Source organism: Grammomys surdaster, unplaced genomic scaffold, assembly GCF_004785775.1.
Source record: "Grammomys surdaster isolate TR1022 unplaced genomic scaffold, NIH_TR_1.0 126086, whole genome shotgun sequence".
In the NCBI taxonomy this organism is placed as follows: Eukaryota; Metazoa; Chordata; class Mammalia; order Rodentia; family Muridae; genus Grammomys; species Grammomys surdaster.
In genome coordinates this window covers 4,262,553-4,280,051 of record NW_021620894.1, presented here as the reverse complement: position 1 = coordinate 4,280,051, position 17,499 = coordinate 4,262,553, and positions in this window count along the sequence as shown.

The following is a 17,499-nucleotide window of genomic DNA, read 5'->3' as shown; positions in this document are numbered from 1 at the left end:
TATTTAAGGGTGTTGTCTCTGAGCATGCCCAGTTGTATCAAATCCAGTCTATCAAATGCCCGAAAATTAGGCTTTGTCTAGGAAATTTCAAGTTATTTTCTAATCAGTGCTGCAGGGCTTTTGGTGCCAGGTGAGGGATTAAAAGCAAAAGGAAGACAAGGCAAAATGGAGAGGAGGGACAGAGAGGATGGGGGCTTGTTGCTGTCTCTCCTCTTTTGCCACACAGGCCCATTTAACACACATCATGCCCAGGAGCATCAGGGGCAGCTACAGACCAAGGCAGAAATGCACAAAACTGGCCATTAGCAAGGGGCCCCCACATTCCTCCAAGGAGATGTGGGTCTCTGGAAAGTCCCTAATGATCCACAGACTCACAGTGCAAAGCATCAGGGCTGGATCCGAGGGGTGGGGGAAGGAGAGGAGCTGGTAATGAAAGTCTTGCTCACCAGCGTAAAAGAGTTTGTCCCAGCAGAAGGGAAAGAGGGCCTGCTAAGACTCTCAACGCCCATTTCACTCAGGATTTGGAAGAAACCCACACATACCGAGGGAGAAATGAATTCAGACAAGTTGCTAAGGAGACTTGTGTAAACTCCAAGCACAGACATATTTCTTGGCCTTTCCCCTGCATAGGCATCTCGTATTCCGAGCACGCAGCTCTGCAGCAGCCTTGCACCAACCCACCGCATTAATGTTGGCCTTAACGGAGCAGGCTGGCAGAGCTCGCTGGTTGGAGATAGCACCATTCTCCGAACTTAACAAGTTAAAGGGGAGGGTGTGGTGTGTGTGTTTGTGCGTGTGTGTATGTGTGTATGTGGTGTGTGATATGTGTGGTGCCTGTGTGTGTGTGTGGTATGTGTATGTGTGTATGTGGTGTGTGTGTATGTGTATGTGTGTAGTTTTGAGGAGAAAATAGGGGATCTTAATTTGGAATTTTGAAAGTATCAGGTGTTGAACAAAGACTATTCTCACTGTATTTCAGAAGCAAAGTGGAACTGGATAGGTGAAGCATGCAGTTCTGGAAAATTCCCTGTGTCTGGACATTTGACTTCTCTCTTTGCTCCTAGACTTTCCCCTTCTGCGTGTCCAGTTAAAATCCTGGCCCATGGTGCATGAAAGCATGTGCCCTGTACATGACTGTGTGGGCCCAGGTTTCTAGCACATCCTATCAAGCGGAAATCTGCCCTTCTTCTCTCCCACTTTGGAGAGTCCCAGAGGGGTCAGCCCTTGCAAACACACTGGGACACTTCCTCGGGCTTAGAGCTCCATCCTGTTAAAACATGGTGCCAGCGAACCCATTGGAAGATGGCTTCCATGCTTAGCACATTATCTGAAACAAAGATCTGCTCAGAGTGGCACTTCTCCAGCCACAGCTGATACCTGTCAACATTTGATTTAGGGGGAAATTAGCATTTTCTTGTCAGACAGAGATGTCTGTGCTGCACAAGCCAATATTTTCTGTTCTCAGCCTCCTCTATTAGAATTTCTGTGATCTTCCTCAGGACGGAGAGAAAGTTGAAAAAATATAGTCCAGATTATTGTTCAGGGTAACCACGTGAGTCCCAGAGTTTGGCCTGGCACATGTCTGTGTTTTATTTGTATATTTATGTGCACGTTCACACGAGTGTGTTTGTATATATGTTTTTGGATGTGTGTGTATGTGTAGTTTGTACATGAATCCACATATATGGACATATCTGTTTCATATGCTTGTATGTACTTGTATACTTGTGTATACATGTGTTCGTGCCTCTCTTGGTGTATCTCTGTGTTTCTCAGCCTTGCCATAAATGGTGATTTTGGTAAAACACCACAATAGTTAGGGAATGGGCATCAGCTCAGGGCCTCTCCGTATTAGGAAGGTTCGAATCTGCCCAGCGACTGTAATAGATAAACCTCAGTGAGGAGACACCAACCATACCGATGTCACAGTTCTTGGATGGGTGGCTATGAAGACTACTGAAGCAAAGGACAAAGCCTCTGCATTTTCGTCTCTTTGTGCTCCAGGAAGGCCACGTTGCTTCCCTCTCTTTACCCTGCTAATCTTTATTTAGCTTTCGTACTCCAAGACTAAGGCAAGTTATTCTACCTCAGTTGAAGGCTGGTGATTGGGCAGCTCTGACGCTAGCAAGATGGTGACTTTGCTCTCACCCAGAGGTGAGGGGGGTGGAATAACCAGACCTGGCTATTCACCTTTCCCCCAACAAGACCCCACCACACAGCCAGACCCTCTGTTCTAGGGGAGGGGTTGGTTATGTTTCTCCCTACGAAGAGTATCCTCCTGGATGTCACCTGGCACTATGCCATCAAGACTCAGTCAAAGTGAAGAATGAACTGGGGGATTTGATTTGATCAGAGTGGGCAGGCCCCAGCAGGTGATGGGACAATTGCCCAGAGTGTCGGTTAGCCTGGAGGCAGGAGGGAAATACTTGCAATTTTTAAAATATTTTTTGAGATTATAATATAATTATATCATTTTCTCCTTCTACCCTCCAACTTTTCCAAGTACCCCCACCTTATTCTCTTTGAAATTCATGACATCTTTTTCTTTAATTGTTGTTATGAATGCACACACGCACACACACACACACACAAATACATATGCACACTCCTGAATACATAAATACAACCTACTTGCCCCATATAATGTTACTTGGATGGGTGCTTTCAGGGGTGGCCATTTGATATTGGATAACCAATTGGTGTGCTCTTCCCTGGGGAAGGCTGTTTCTCCCACTCTCAGCATCTTTATTCACCCATTCTTTGTGGGCTCTTCCTCTTCCATGTTAGCATGACTGCTGAGATTCATCCTTATTCAGGCCATGCTTAGGCAGCCAGGAACTCTTTTCATTTGTCCTTGAAGCTGCAGTGGTCAGAACCCCGGGAAATCCTGCCTAGCAACCCATAAGCACGTTCGACCCTCCTGCTGGGGCTGAGTGGATTGCTTACTCTTAATGTGGAAAAAAAATTTTTGTCAGAGTGCCGAATAGACCTATATCACTAAAGAGAGGAAGAACTGATTTACAGGATCAGCACAATCCTTGTTTCTGAAGTGAGGTTGTTTTTTTGTTTGGTTGGTTTTTCTGTTTGTTTTTGGTTTTTTTTTCCCCACATCTATAGCCCTGAAATGCTTTCCTCAATTGCTTAGCTTATTACTTTTTGAAATTCCCCAAGCAACAGAAAACGTAAGAGATACATTTCACTCCACCACCACCTGCCCTCCCTCCAACTCTGCTAATCTTTTGTGGAAAAGATATTAGAATCAACAAAGAATCAACATGGCTGGGTAACCTTAAGGGGAATCCGGCTAGATGTGTACACTGTAAATTCAGATGCTTCTCGAATTGCGAAGAAGGCAGTTTTCACATTATATTGGGAAATTCTCTAAAATATGGGAAGACACAAGAGAAAACTGAAGAGTAGCTGGCGAATTAAAAATGTCATTCAGATGTATCTCGACAAATAAATAACGTAACCTCAGCTTCTGTTGTGAACATGGCTATAAGTCCGTATTCACATATAGGTGCTGTGATGGTTAACTGTCAACTTGATAGAATCTAGAAAGGCTTGGAGATGAGTCTCAGGGCATGTCTGTAGGGGAATCAGCATTTTCAAAAGCCTTATTTTTATTTATAATTATGTGCCTGCATGTGGAGGTCTGCAGATGAGGGGAGGTATCTGTAGAGCCCAAAGACCCCCTGCAGCTGGAATTACACACAACATCCAACACGGGTCAGCCAACACAGGGGCTGGAAATTGAACTTGGGTTCAATTAGCAAGAGCTCCTAACCACCAAGTCACCTCTTTAATCCCAAGATCATCTTGATTATGTTAACGGGTAGAAAGAACTTGCCTCCTGTGGATGACACCTTTCCCTGTCTGGGATCCTGGAGTATATACACGGAAGAGAGCGAGTACCCTCAAGCATTCATGGTTTTTTGCTTCTTGATTGCAGATGTGATGTGACCAGCTACATCGACTATCTGCTGGTGTGAACATTCTGCCATTATGGATTACAACCTGGGACTGTAAACCCAACCAATCTTTTCCTCCTTAAGTTGTTTTAGTCGGGGTATTTTATCACAGCCATGGAAAAGAGACTTAAACCTGTGCAGGTTTATAGATAGGCTTAAGTGCTTACCATCAGCCCTGTCACTGTTAACCTGGTGGACACAGGCTGCGTCTTTTTCACACTTTATAAACCGACCCTTCTTTAGTCCACTCTGAGATTTAATCTCATGGGCTGGGTACCGGGTGAGAAATGCAATGCTCCACTTCTCCGTCTTGCATGAGCTAATGCTTCGGATCACAAATATGTTTTCACATCATCCAGCCAGACTCTCTTAAACACGATGACTCCACACTGGACCGGAAGTCAACACAAAGAGAAGCTGAGTCTTGCCAAAGCTCAGGTATTATTTGAATGACAACAGTGGGACTCAGATTCCTAGGTTCAACTAAAGAAACCAGGGGGTACTTCTTTGTTCATTCTGCTTCTCTTGTTGGTCAACTATGGGAGGTCACCTGGAATCCTAGGGCACAGGACACACTAGCCACACATTCTCCCATGCCTATTGTGTTGGATAGTGTCAAAGATGATACAACACCCAAACGGCCATATTGAGGATTGACATCAGAGGTCACTTAAGGTTGAAAGTGGCCAGAGCCATTGTGTATCCCTCTACCTCTGATCTTGAGTGGCAGCAGGCCACAGGCTGGCCAATCTGGACTATGGTAGAATGCATGTCAGCTACATGACCTGGCTCTTCAAGCTAACTGGGTTTCTATTTGTTTAAGCACACATGACAAGACTGAGAGCAAATCCCAGATGAGAAGCAGGGAGCACATCAAGTTCATAATGTCCCTTGGAACATTTTTACTTGTTTTCTATACATACTTAAATCAAATGGTTATTAGCTTATAATTTACAAATGATTCGTTCCCCCAGGAAGAGTTGGAGCGTTTTTCTTAGGCAGAACTAAGCCCTACAGTAATCACATCTGTATTTTCGTCTCACATAAATAATTTATTGGTGACATTTAATATGGACCAGACATCACCTCATGGATGGCTTATAAAAGGAGGATCATATTTCCATTTCCTCTGGCGTAGTATTTTGGGGTTGGTAGACAAATATGGGTGGAGTGGGTGGGAAGGCTCACAGCCCATATAAAGGACGGATGACAGTAAGCCACTCTTGAAATGTCTTCAGGGTACTTTGAGGAATTCAGATGCCAACTCCTTTCATTTGTTTGTTTGTAAGTAAGTCACTTTTATCAATTTAAACAAATTTGCAGAAAGACTCTAAACTTGCGTGCAATCTCAGTAGGAACAAGTTTTATGAATCAGCAGTGTGTTAGCCAACCACAGAGGAAGAAAGCTGACAATAAGGAAATTTTGTCATCTCCATTTAACCCTGAACTTCCTCGTGTCACCATGTCTCAGTCTTTCTTGGGACCATAGGATAAGATTGTCAGAAACTTCCAGTAGAAGGCATTTGAAAATGCCTGAAAATAATTGTTTTCATGACTATCTCTTCTCTGGACATTCTAGCTAATAAAGAAGAATAATTTTATTTTAAAGATATAATTCCTATGTGAATATTATTCATACAACCTTTAGGGTATGCAGTACATTGTATAGGAGCAGAGTAGTAAGAAAAGAACCAAATAATCCCATCACTGTGAGATGCATGGCTACAGATGGCTATGTCTATATGAAAGGCAAATCCATCCATCCAATGAATATTTACATACACATGTACATACATACATGCATGCATAGTACATATGCACATACATATATACATACATATTTACACACACATACATGTATACACACATAGTACATATGAACATACATGCATACACACATACATAGTACATATGTACTTACATGGATACATATATATTTATGTATACATGTACATACATACATACATACATACATACATACACAATTGTAGAGATTTTGAGTAGCTGAAGTCTCCAAATCTATTAGCCATAGTTCGAAAAATACATTTTTTTACAACAAAGCCTCCTCCACACCCCACCCCCGGGTATGGCCACTTCTCTTGCAAAGCCTGGAGAGGATCTGGCAATGTTGAGTGTCACAATGAAGCTGCCCATATCCCTCCTTCTAGAAGGGAAGACTGGAATGACAGGACAGAATACAAGGGCGGTGGGCTTGTCCGTTACTGAGGAGACTGTTCCAGTCAGAGGAGCCAGGGACCTTTGGGCCCTAAGAGGCTTTAGCCCTGCTGCAAAGACTTCCCAAAGTAAAGACATGAGTTCACCAATGGACTATTCCCCCGATGAGGAAGAAAAGCTTCTGCCAAAGGTCTGTGGGAAAAGCACCTTCTCAGACACCAAGCCCTAAAAATGACCACATCACAGACTTCTTGACCTAAGGTTCTCTAACAAGCTCATATGAAATGTACCTTCCAAAGAGTAAAGGTGGCGAACCTTTGCAGGGAAGCCAGATATGGATATCTACCTGTGAAGTAAACAATCTTATTTCTACATTTCAAAAATGGAAATGAAGGCTCTTTGCCAACGTTATCCCTAAGGAGGCAACATCTTGTCTATAAAAGATGCAGATCTTCTAACCAATGAATTAATCAGCATCCTGTCTATGAAGTTGCAGGTCTTCTAGCAAATGAACGCTGACCACCCATCTGTCTTTCTCTGGGATCACAGGACCTCCTGAAGTTAGACCGTCTCCTTGTCACTGGGGAGGACTTCAAATGTGTTCTATAGCCCCACCCCACTTTCAGTGCATGTGGCAAGTGGACATGAAGGGTCAAAGCTACCAGATGTTTCTCAGTGACCTGTGTGTACATATCAAGTCACTAATGAGTTTTCCGTGTGGACCCATAGTCCTGGACAGAAGTAGTGACCACAGCAGACAGGAGGCTCTACCTCTATCACCAATGGAGGGATATTTCAAGGAGCCTTACTGGCTTGACCTCCGAAGGGTAAACCTGGTTAGAAGCTGGAAATAAAACACAACAAAAACTCTGGTCAAAAACCAGGTCAAAAACAAAAACAGGTTTGCACAAGATCCCTTGAGTAACAGAAATTATGAGACATTCTATCCAGAGTTCAGCTGGGTATCAGGACCTTCCTAACTGTCTGCACATCTGTAAGTCCTATTAGTGCTTATGAACTAGGATTGCCTGCTGATGGATTTGGTAGCTGCCCTCCCACTGAAGGGGCCATGAAGACATGAACACTAACATATGGTTGCCTCCACTCTCTGCTCATAGCTTTCTTTGTGTATGGGAGGGTACTATACATAACTGAATGACAAAATCCAGGGTGGCTGTGCCTAAATGACTACCCTAATGTACATGCAAGAGTAAGATTCTGTGTGCCTATAGCAACAGCAGTTGACATGTATACATTACTATATGGCTCCTTACAGGAAGAACTGAATCTTCCTCTTAGCAGTTCTTGGTCTCTCTTGGACCCATGGCTGACAAACAAAGACACAGATAAACAATTTCCAAGCTAGCAAGAAAGCCTGGGGGGGGGGGGAGAGAAAGAGAAAGAGAGAGAGAGAGAGAGAGAGAGAGAGAGAGAGAGAGAGAGAGAGAGAGAGAAGCTTTCATAACTGCCTTTATTATGGCACACGGCTGACTGGCCTCAGTAATGTGAAGGTAATGACATTCTTGTTTCAACATCTTAGCAAAGAGTTTGGGAGTGGTACTGTCTGCACAATGCATTTTCTCTTCCTTTAGGTTAGACTTCTGGCTTACTAGATCCCTACCTCCCTGTACACACACACACACACACACACACACACACACACACACACACACACACCTCACAAATGAGCTGCGCCAGATGGGCTCTTAATCACAACCATCATCTGGGAAATTAAATGTTAGAAAATCCAGCTCATTTTCCCACTGGAGATGGGGGCCTAGGCTGTCACCATGTCCTATATGAAATCCAGGCAGCCTCTTAAGGAAGGCCCAATGCCATGGATCTAACATGGCCTTCATGGTTTACAGTGTCCGTGTTTCTTTCCCAGAAAAATGACTGCAGCTCAATTCAGTTTTGTTTCTGTTCTGACGGCTGCTATTAATACTCCCTATTTACAGAACACATACCTCAGAGGAGCTCAAAACATTTACAGAAATTAGCCAAGCCTCGTAACATCCTGTCAAGTGGGCAGGCACTAGATGTTACTTTCTTCTTTTAAAAGGAAGAAACCGAGCTATTAAAAGGGCAAATATCTTTGCTTGCCACAGACACGGGACCCCATTGCCCACTCACTTCCAGGGTTCTCCTGAAGCTGCCAAATGGGGTAAGTATTTATTTACACTGTGCTCACTAGCTTAGTACTCTGGTGGTTTTCAGATGCATACAAAATGCTTTAAGAATTCTCGCATGTAGATGTCATGCCATCTTTTTAGGATTTAATCCCCCTTCTCTCTCTCTCTGTCTCTGTCTCTCTCTTTCTCTGCCTGTCACACACACACACACACACACACACACACACACACACACACACACATGCACACAGACACACACATTCACTTCTTCCAGTGATAGTCAGCATGATTGGTGTGTCTGTTTGCTCCTCCCTCTATTCCCAGACAGCTCCTAGATTCCATTCCGTTGGCACTCCTCAGGTGAACTTCAGGTCCCGGGAAAAGTCACGTTGGTGGGGGTTTGTAATTCCCATGGAGTCCAGCACTGAGCCTGTTATAATCACTAGGAGATAGCAACACATAAAGAAGGAACAGTTGGTGTTGAGGCAGGAAGGACAACGTTAGTGTCATAATCCCACCAATGGAAAGCCCTGGGCAGGATCACTAACTTTTCTCAACTCATCCTCTAAAAGAAGAGTATATCATAGCTGCTCTGAAGTTTATAAGGGGACTACTTGTAACCAGTGACATGCAAATTCATCAGTGGAATGATGGCCAAAGACTAAATAGTACCTCCATGGTGGACTACTCTGTAGCCACTGTGAAGAAAGTCTGGGTCACTCAGGGTACTACACACTGTAATCTCAGAAGTTTAGAGGCTGAGACAGGAGGATTGCTATGAGTTTGAGACTATCTTGGGCTACAAAGTAAGTTCTGGGCTTGCCTGAAATACATGAGCACTGTTTTGGTGAGAGAGGGAGAGAAAGAGGGAAAGAGGGAGGAGGAAGGGAAGGGGGAAGAGGAAGGGAAGGGGGAGGAGGAGAGAGAGAGGGAGAGGAGGAGAGGGGGAGGTAGACACATTAAGGGTAAAAAAAATGAGAGGCAGAGTACTTTATGAGTCTCTGTGTTTATATTCTCTAATTTTGTTCTTGTTCAGGACAGGTTACTGAACGGTAGATGATGAACTAGGCCAGAAACATAAACGGCATGGACTTGACATAGATTATTGGAAGAATTATCCTTACTGCTATTGCCGTTCCGTGGGTTCAGCAGGGAGGTCTGGGATTCCTGTCTCTCCAGCGCTTGGCACACAGAAGAGAGGGGTCAACTGACTGAGCAAAAGAAAATTGCTCAATGACTGACCTAACCAGGAATTAATTGTTGAGTCAGAAAATAAGGACAGAAGTATGAATCACAAAGAATCTTGTGTATTGTTTGGACATTTGAGTGGAGTGAGGCCACATCATCTTTTGGGAAGTAACAAGGCTAGAAAGTTCAGAGGCTAAGATTCCAGAGGAGTGTTTCTTCAAGTGCAGCCCCAGGACCACCCAGCCAAGTCCCCTGGGAAGCTGAGTAACCATTAAGATTCCTGGGACCCACCCAGATCTGAACCAGATTCTTTGGGATGGTGATCCAGAAATATGGGTTGCCTATAAACTCGCATACACTCTCTCTTTGTCTTTCTCTCTGTGTGTTTCTGACTCTCTGTATGTGTCTCTCTGTGTCTCTGTGTCTCTCTATCTCTCTATCTCTATCTATCTATCTATCTATCTATCTATCTATCTATCTATCCATCTCTCTGTCCCTATCACTGGTTGTGTGAACTGTATGCATTTAGAATATACAACTTGATGTTCTGTCTCATATACATATATGTATATGTATATATTAAAATGATCAATCCAAACTAATTATCAGTTGCCCTCTGCTTGCTCCTGTACTACTTCTCCTTCCTCTCTCTTTCCTCTTTCCTCCTCATCCTTCCTTTTCTCTCCTTGCTTCTTTTCCTCCCTCTTCCCACGTCTCCTTTCTTGCTGTTTTGCTTCCTTCTCCCTCTTTCTCCTTTCCTCTCTTCCTCTCTGTCTCTCTTTTGCCTTCTTTTTTTCAAAAGAGAGAATACAGAATTTACCCATTGAGCAAAGTCACAACACTGCTAAAATGTCTGTCCCACGCAGAAACATACACAGATCAATGTAATCTCTATTAAAACTCCAATGTCATTCACCACAGAATGAGAAAAAAAATGGAAACCCTAAAATTCATAAGGAAACACAGAAGACCCCCAAATGCCCAAAGTAATATTGAAAAAAAGAACAAGGCCAGAGGTATTATACTTCATTATTTCAAAATATGCTACAAAACCACAATAATCCAAACATTGTGGTTCTTCATAAACCATATAGATTCATAGATAAACAGAGCATGAGAGAAAGGCCAGAAATCTATGCCTTATGGTAAACTTATTATTTTCACAAAGTGGAAAGAATTTACAGTGTGTGTGGGAGAGAGAGAGAGAGAGAGACAGAGAGACAGAGAGAGAGGGAGAGAGCAGGATTAGGAAATTTGTTTACACACATACAGAAGAGTGAATTGAACCCTTATTACAAACTATATACAAAATCAACCCAAAATGTAAAACTTAGATATAATGCCTGAAACTATAAAGCTGCTAGAAAAACCAAAACCAAAATAAAAACAAACAAAACCCACTTCAATCGCTTATTAAAGCCTGCGTGGGCCAGCTGATCACAAGCAGAGGGAATTAAAACACTAGCCAACTCTTGAAAAGGATACATCTTGCTGATTCTCACCAAACTTGGGTCAGTCACAGAGCTTGTTCTGAAGTGGGCTCCTATTTGTTCTAAGTTGTCATTGTGCCAGAGAGAGGCCAGCCTTGGACGATCCTTGTTTCAGCTCCTGTTAACTGACCCTGAGATGACCTTGAGTGTGGGTGTAGTCCCTTCCTCAAGGATGGGAGGTGTCTGGAAAGGTCACACATAGCATCATCAGTGAGTGATTCGCCCCTTTGACGTTAGAGGGAAGCAAAGGCTAGGTACTCTATGTCTTGAAATCTACGGCAAGACTGACCCTGCAAAGCTCTCAGGAAATTCACATTTTGTGAAGGACTTGGGCTCAGACAGTTCGGACCAAGTTGAGATTATTATGGTCATAGGATGTGAATTTGGATTTGAAGTTCTCAATCTAGATGTAGAGAAGTTAATGTGTCCACAAGAAATTATTTGTTACACTGCAGATAAGGGTTATATGAGTCAAGTATCAAAGCCTTCGTCTTCTCTCTGAGGACTCAGAGAACACAAGTATCTGGACATGAGAACACATGGTAGCCAATCCCTTCCAATGACGGCAGCCATGTTGGGCTGGTATTTAAACTGTCTGGATAAGGACTCAGACTATTTACCCCTTTGATACAATTTTATCCTTTGAAAATAAATATATTATAAAACCAATAGAGCTTATTGATATTGGTCTTGCCAATAAATGCTTTTGGGTATGAAACCCAAAGCTTAAGATTAATAAACAAACAAACAAACAAACAAACAAAAACAAGCAAGTGATTTGTATTGAGGTGAAAAAATGGACCACAAAAGACATAAGCACCAGAGTAAATAGGCAAGTTGAGAGAATAATTTTAGACTATGTGTCTTGTGTCTGCTCTGAGGTAGCTCCTTTCCTTTCATAGGTAACAAGTGTCAGAATGGAGGACTTAGGTCTTTTCCCATGTCTGTTAGGACAATCATAACCTTTCTGGAATTTAGCTCCTTTGCTATGATGTACTAGCTGCTTTTGAAGGACCCTTTCAATGGCAGAGTTGTTTTACCCATAGCTGCTCCTGATGCCTGAATTGAGGTACAAGGCAAACTCTTCAGATCTGACTTAAGATGCCCTAAATCTCCTGGGTACCACCCGCACATCTTTAAGTGCAGAGGCTGTCTATTATTTGACATTGCTACTTCATTAGTTACTAAAATGAGTGAGTACAGACTCTCTCAGCACTGATTCTCAATGGTTATGCACACATACAGGTTTTATGTTTAATTCATTGATCATTTGATTATAGTTCACGTCATAACACAATAACTGGAATAAATACCCTCCCCCCCACACAAACACACATGAAGACTACCAATAAAACATTCCTCTCCAGCCTTGGACAGGGATGAAGTAATAAGAAGGTATGTAGCCCTGTTCATGTGACTAACAGTCAAGGGACTCTTGTCAGGTTCTAAGAATGGTAGGACCCAAAAGTGGCAAATGTTGGTATTCTCAAAACATCTGACTCTTAGGACGTAAAATCCATTAGTCTTCTAATGGAGAAGAGCTTGAAGAAATGGAGGAAAGCCATGACCAATGAGGCTGAGTCTCTACCCAGAGCTACTGAAGGACCTCAGTCAAGGGAGAGGCCTGTGGGGCTGCTATATCGGGAACTGTCACCCTCACCTGATTTATTAAGGAAATGGGCTGGGTGACTTAGTATTATGTATATATAATACTAATAGATAGATAGATAGATAGATAGATAGATAGATAGATAGATAGATAGATAGAGATAGACATATATTTGCTTCCCTGTGGGCTGTGAAGACCTCACAAATGAGAATCTATTTCTCCCTTACCTCCTCCCACAAAGAACCACTCCAAGGTTCTGCCCACAGTGTCTGTGATCACTAAGCATGGCTGACAGTCTCAAGAACAATATGAGTGCAGCCATCTCTGAACTTTCTACGGCAAGGAACTGTGTCTCGACTATCGAAAGCAGTGCCCAGGACTTTATAGAGACCCACTAAATCTGATGATGGTGAGGAGTTCAGAAGCAGAATGAATGGATGCTAGCAAACATGCCACACAGTGAGCAAACGAGCTTTCTACGGAATCTAGGCTGCGGTCATCCAATGAGCATTTACTGAATACCACTTTGTTCCAGTCATCGTGCCATATACTAGTTACTTTACAGATGAGTTACATGAGGGTAAGGGAAGAGGTGTTCATGGAGTCCCCACTCAGAAGGGAAAAGTGACAGGGACAAATACCCCCTGGCGTTGTCAATGAACAAGGAGAGAATGACACCCAAACACAAGTGTTAATGAGGCAAGAAGGGACAGTAGATGGATAGAAAAAGACTAGTACAAAGGAGACTTATGAATAGTCAACAAACCCATCCGTTCTTTCAACAAGGAACTTCTTACAAAGACAAATGGACTCTAGATATTAGTCATTCTCTAAATTGGTGGTTTGCTATTTTGCCAAATTTTGCTATAGCAAACAGACATCTTTCATGTATGGTGACATTGGCACCACCAGCACCAAACCCTCAACATTCCTGTGTGATCGACTCACTGGACAGACTCAGATGCCTGTACTCAAGTGTGGGCTGACCTCCCTGGTCATGGCCCCAGCACAAGCAGTGTTTCAGTATGTTCTAGGATAAGAAAGCAGCAAGCTTTTGTGTTATTTTTCTCCCCTCAGAGTTAGCTCTTGTCATGCATCTGCCACTTGATGTAATATTTCACACCAGGGCCTGATGCTTCCTAAGGAAGCATAGTAGAGAGAGGATAATGAGGCAGGGTTTTGAGAAGTTATCAAAAAAGAATCACGGGAGCTTTAAACACTTAGCAAAACTACTTAGAAATGGAATAGAAATGAGTCCTTACGTTGACCTAGAAGAAACGTTTAAACTCGAGTACAAAGACCTTGAAAGTCAAAGTGGGTAAGGAGAAAAGCAAGGTGCTTCTGTCTTTATCCACTCAGAACTCTCTGGGCTGGCAGTCAATTGTCTATTACATTTTTTATGGACCATGACCATACTTGTCTGTCTGTGCCAGAGATATAGCCATAGAGCTATCTGTGAAACAGAGTTACTCATAAACGGACACAGGCATGGGTACCTCCCCATATCAGTCTATAGAAGAGGACTGTGAAGAAGCAAGAAGGAAAGACCTAGAACAGAGTCATCCTCAAGCACTGGGCTTCTCGGGGCTGACTCTCTGTCCAGAGGTGTGAAGAAACACACAGGAATCACCATGGGGCTGATGCCAGTTTTTATAGGCATCGTCATGGGGCTGAATCCAGTCCTGCCGTGGACGCGGCCTTACTGGGTTACCCCACATCCTCAAGATTAGTCATTCTCCTCCATACGTGCTACATTGAACATTGAGCACAACCACCTCTGAGAACCTCTGAGAACCAAGTGCCCCTGCCTTGACTTGATCCCACGGGGTTGAGTCAGGCAGGCCAATGCCATTCTGGCTTTGCTTCCTGCTTTTCACTATGAAAGACAAGATTTTTTGAGATAGAGAAAGGAAGAGAGGAAACAGCTATTTCGGGCTGCTGGGGGTGTGTGTGGTGGGGTGGGAATTGCCACCAGTGGCTATGCCACTGGATATAATCACAAAAGCTAACCAAATGGCAAGTCATACACATTCACAAAAGCCTTCTTAAAAGCCTCACCCTCCTATCTTCTAATATATTTTTTAAATATTCTATTTTTATTTTCAATTATGTGTATGCATACATGCCAGTGTCTGGGAATCTGCATATAGATGTAGGTGTCTGTGGAGGCCATAATGTATGGGGGGGGGTTTCCTTGAACTAGAATAACAGGAAGTTGTGAGCTAGCCAAGGTTAGGTGCTGAGAACTGAACTTGGATCCTCTGAAAGAGATGTATATGCTCTTAATCTCAAGCCAACTCCTCAGGCCCTGTTATAAAACTTCTGTTTGCCACAGAAAACTGATATAGATGGCACTTGCTTTCAGTCACCTGTCTGTCAACCAGGCCTCAGATATGTGTATAATACATATTTACATTACGTGGCATGGTGTTGCACTCCCATTATTTGAGTGATATAAATGACACTATTTTATTGTAATATAAAGATTATCTGCATCCCTCTAATATATTCATCTGCTACCTTTTTTTAGATTTGGCAGCAAGTTAAAACATGCACATATGGAAAGGATTTTTATATTCCCTTGAATAGTATTTTACAGATGTAATAACGATACAGATTTTATGAATATACGGTGAAGCTCACTGTCAAGTTTAGACAGCACATCACATTGTGCTTTTGTAGCTTCAAGTTTTCACTATTGACGGGCTTTCTTCATTATGTCTTAACCCTAAAGAATGGGATTCCCTGTTACAAAATGGATGAGTTTACACTTAATATGAAAATAGTGGTTCGAAAAGAGAGCATGTTGTAAACTGGTGGATTAGAAGCTGCCTCCGTGTGCCTTCCTTCAGGGAAGAAAGTCAATAAAAAAAGAACAGACTGTATCAAAGCGAGAGGAAATGCTTAGGGAATTCTCAAAGGCAGTATAAAACAGCTGAAATGATCAAGAAAAAGATGCATAGCACACCAGACAGAAGCAAGTCAAGGGGCTGGGCCCTAGCTCAGCAGGTGAGTGCTTCTCTAGCATTCAGGAGGTCTTGAGTTTGACCCCAACTGCCACATAAAGTAGCTGCCATCAGCCATGACTGCAATCACACCCCTTGGGAGGTGAAGGCAGGAGAGTCAGACGTTCAAGGTTATTCTTTATTGTTCAAGGTTATTCTTCTTTAAATCCTGAATGTAAGACCAGCCTGGGCCTTGTGAGACCTTGTCTTGAGGGGAAAAAAAGAAAAAAAGAAGCCAGTATGGACACAGTTCTAGGCAAGTGATTTCCCCAGCAGGGGTCCGGAGGTAGAGGCCTCATCTCAAAGATAAGGTGATGGTTAAAGGACTGGTAATCCTCCCCTTAAAACAAGCCCAGTGCCCTCACAAGCCCCAACTCTAGCTGTAGGTTTTGGTGAGAAAGCCATTCCCTCTGCAAACGCTGTACACAGATGAGCAGCAAAGACAAATCCCATTTTGCTATTCATGAGTCAGAGGCAGTGGCCTGGTGCCTTCTTGACCAGGAACTTGTTGCTTGAAACTGAGCCTGTGCAACCATAAGAGATTGAGGAAAGCGGGGAACCACAGGTCAGGGAATCCTTCCACAGTCCCAGAGCAAGAAACATTCAGGGTGGGACAGTTACAATGGGGACAAGAAAGCCAGATACTGAAGAAATGCAGAAGGCTCAGCCATCAGACAGTGGTGTGCATAATTGTATTCAGTTATGAGAAGCAACAGCACTGCAAACTCCACTGGGGTTGGATAGCCTTGACCTGAGGTCAACAGGTAGCCCAACCTCTGAGTCACCTACTGCTGGAAGCCACTTTGCAGCTACAAGATCTCCAAGCTCTGGTTTGCATCCTTACAAATGCAGGATTGGTACCTAGGAAGCCTCAATAGCATGAGACAAGTCTTCCACTAGCCTGCTTGCAGAACCATGGTTGCTCCCCATCTTCCTACACAGTAGAACATTAGTGAGAACATCAGCTACCAAAAGCAGTATAATAAATACTGAGAGATTGGCAAGACTGAAAGGAACCTGCACAGCTCATAGACTCCAAGGCTGGCTACCAATCAGATCACAAAAGCTTTTAGGATGTAGAGAAGGGAAGGAGCTAATGTACAGACAGGTATGGTGAATACAAGACATCTGTTCAAATCCATGTCAAGACTTGCCTATATCATCAGGAAGACCAGAGTCCGAAATCTCTACTCACCCCTTGACCTTTGCATCCTAAGCCTGAGGACCAGAAAAGCTCAACTCATCCCTGACCACTGTATACCAAGCTTTGAAGACTCAGAAAGTTGTTATTCCAACATACATCCTCTTCTTTGGGAGTGTTTTCCCCCTTGACTTCTTGCTATACTCTAATCAAGATTCTTACTTTATCAACAGAGCTAGATGACAGTAAAAAAAAAAAATCCACCACAGCCTGCACAATAGTAACCAGGAAACCTCTAATATTAGCAGGAGGACAGAAAAGGATAAAGGAACAGTCAACAACCAACCATCAAAATAACTAACGGGACTTCACAGGAATAGCCTTAAGTGGAAACAGCCTCAATTTAACATCATAAAGAGACTCAGAATAGTTGAGAGATTTACAAGAAAACCATCACCTGCTGTCTACAGCAAAAAAATGCTTACTATCAAAGACATCTACAGACTGAGGGTCTAAGAATGGAAAGTAATCTACTAAAAAAAAAAAAATACAAGTTGCTGTACTTATTCTGATATCTGACAAAAGAAACTTCAAATCAAAACAAGTCCAAAGAAATAAAGAAGACCGCCATATAACAAAGAGAACAATTCTTCATCAAGAGCTATAACAACTGTAAAGCTAGATATCAAATATTTTGACTTCCGAGTTCATCAAACAAACACTAATGAGCAGAACAAGAAACATATATCCTGGTGGAATCAAACATGGTGACTTCAGTAGCTCACTCT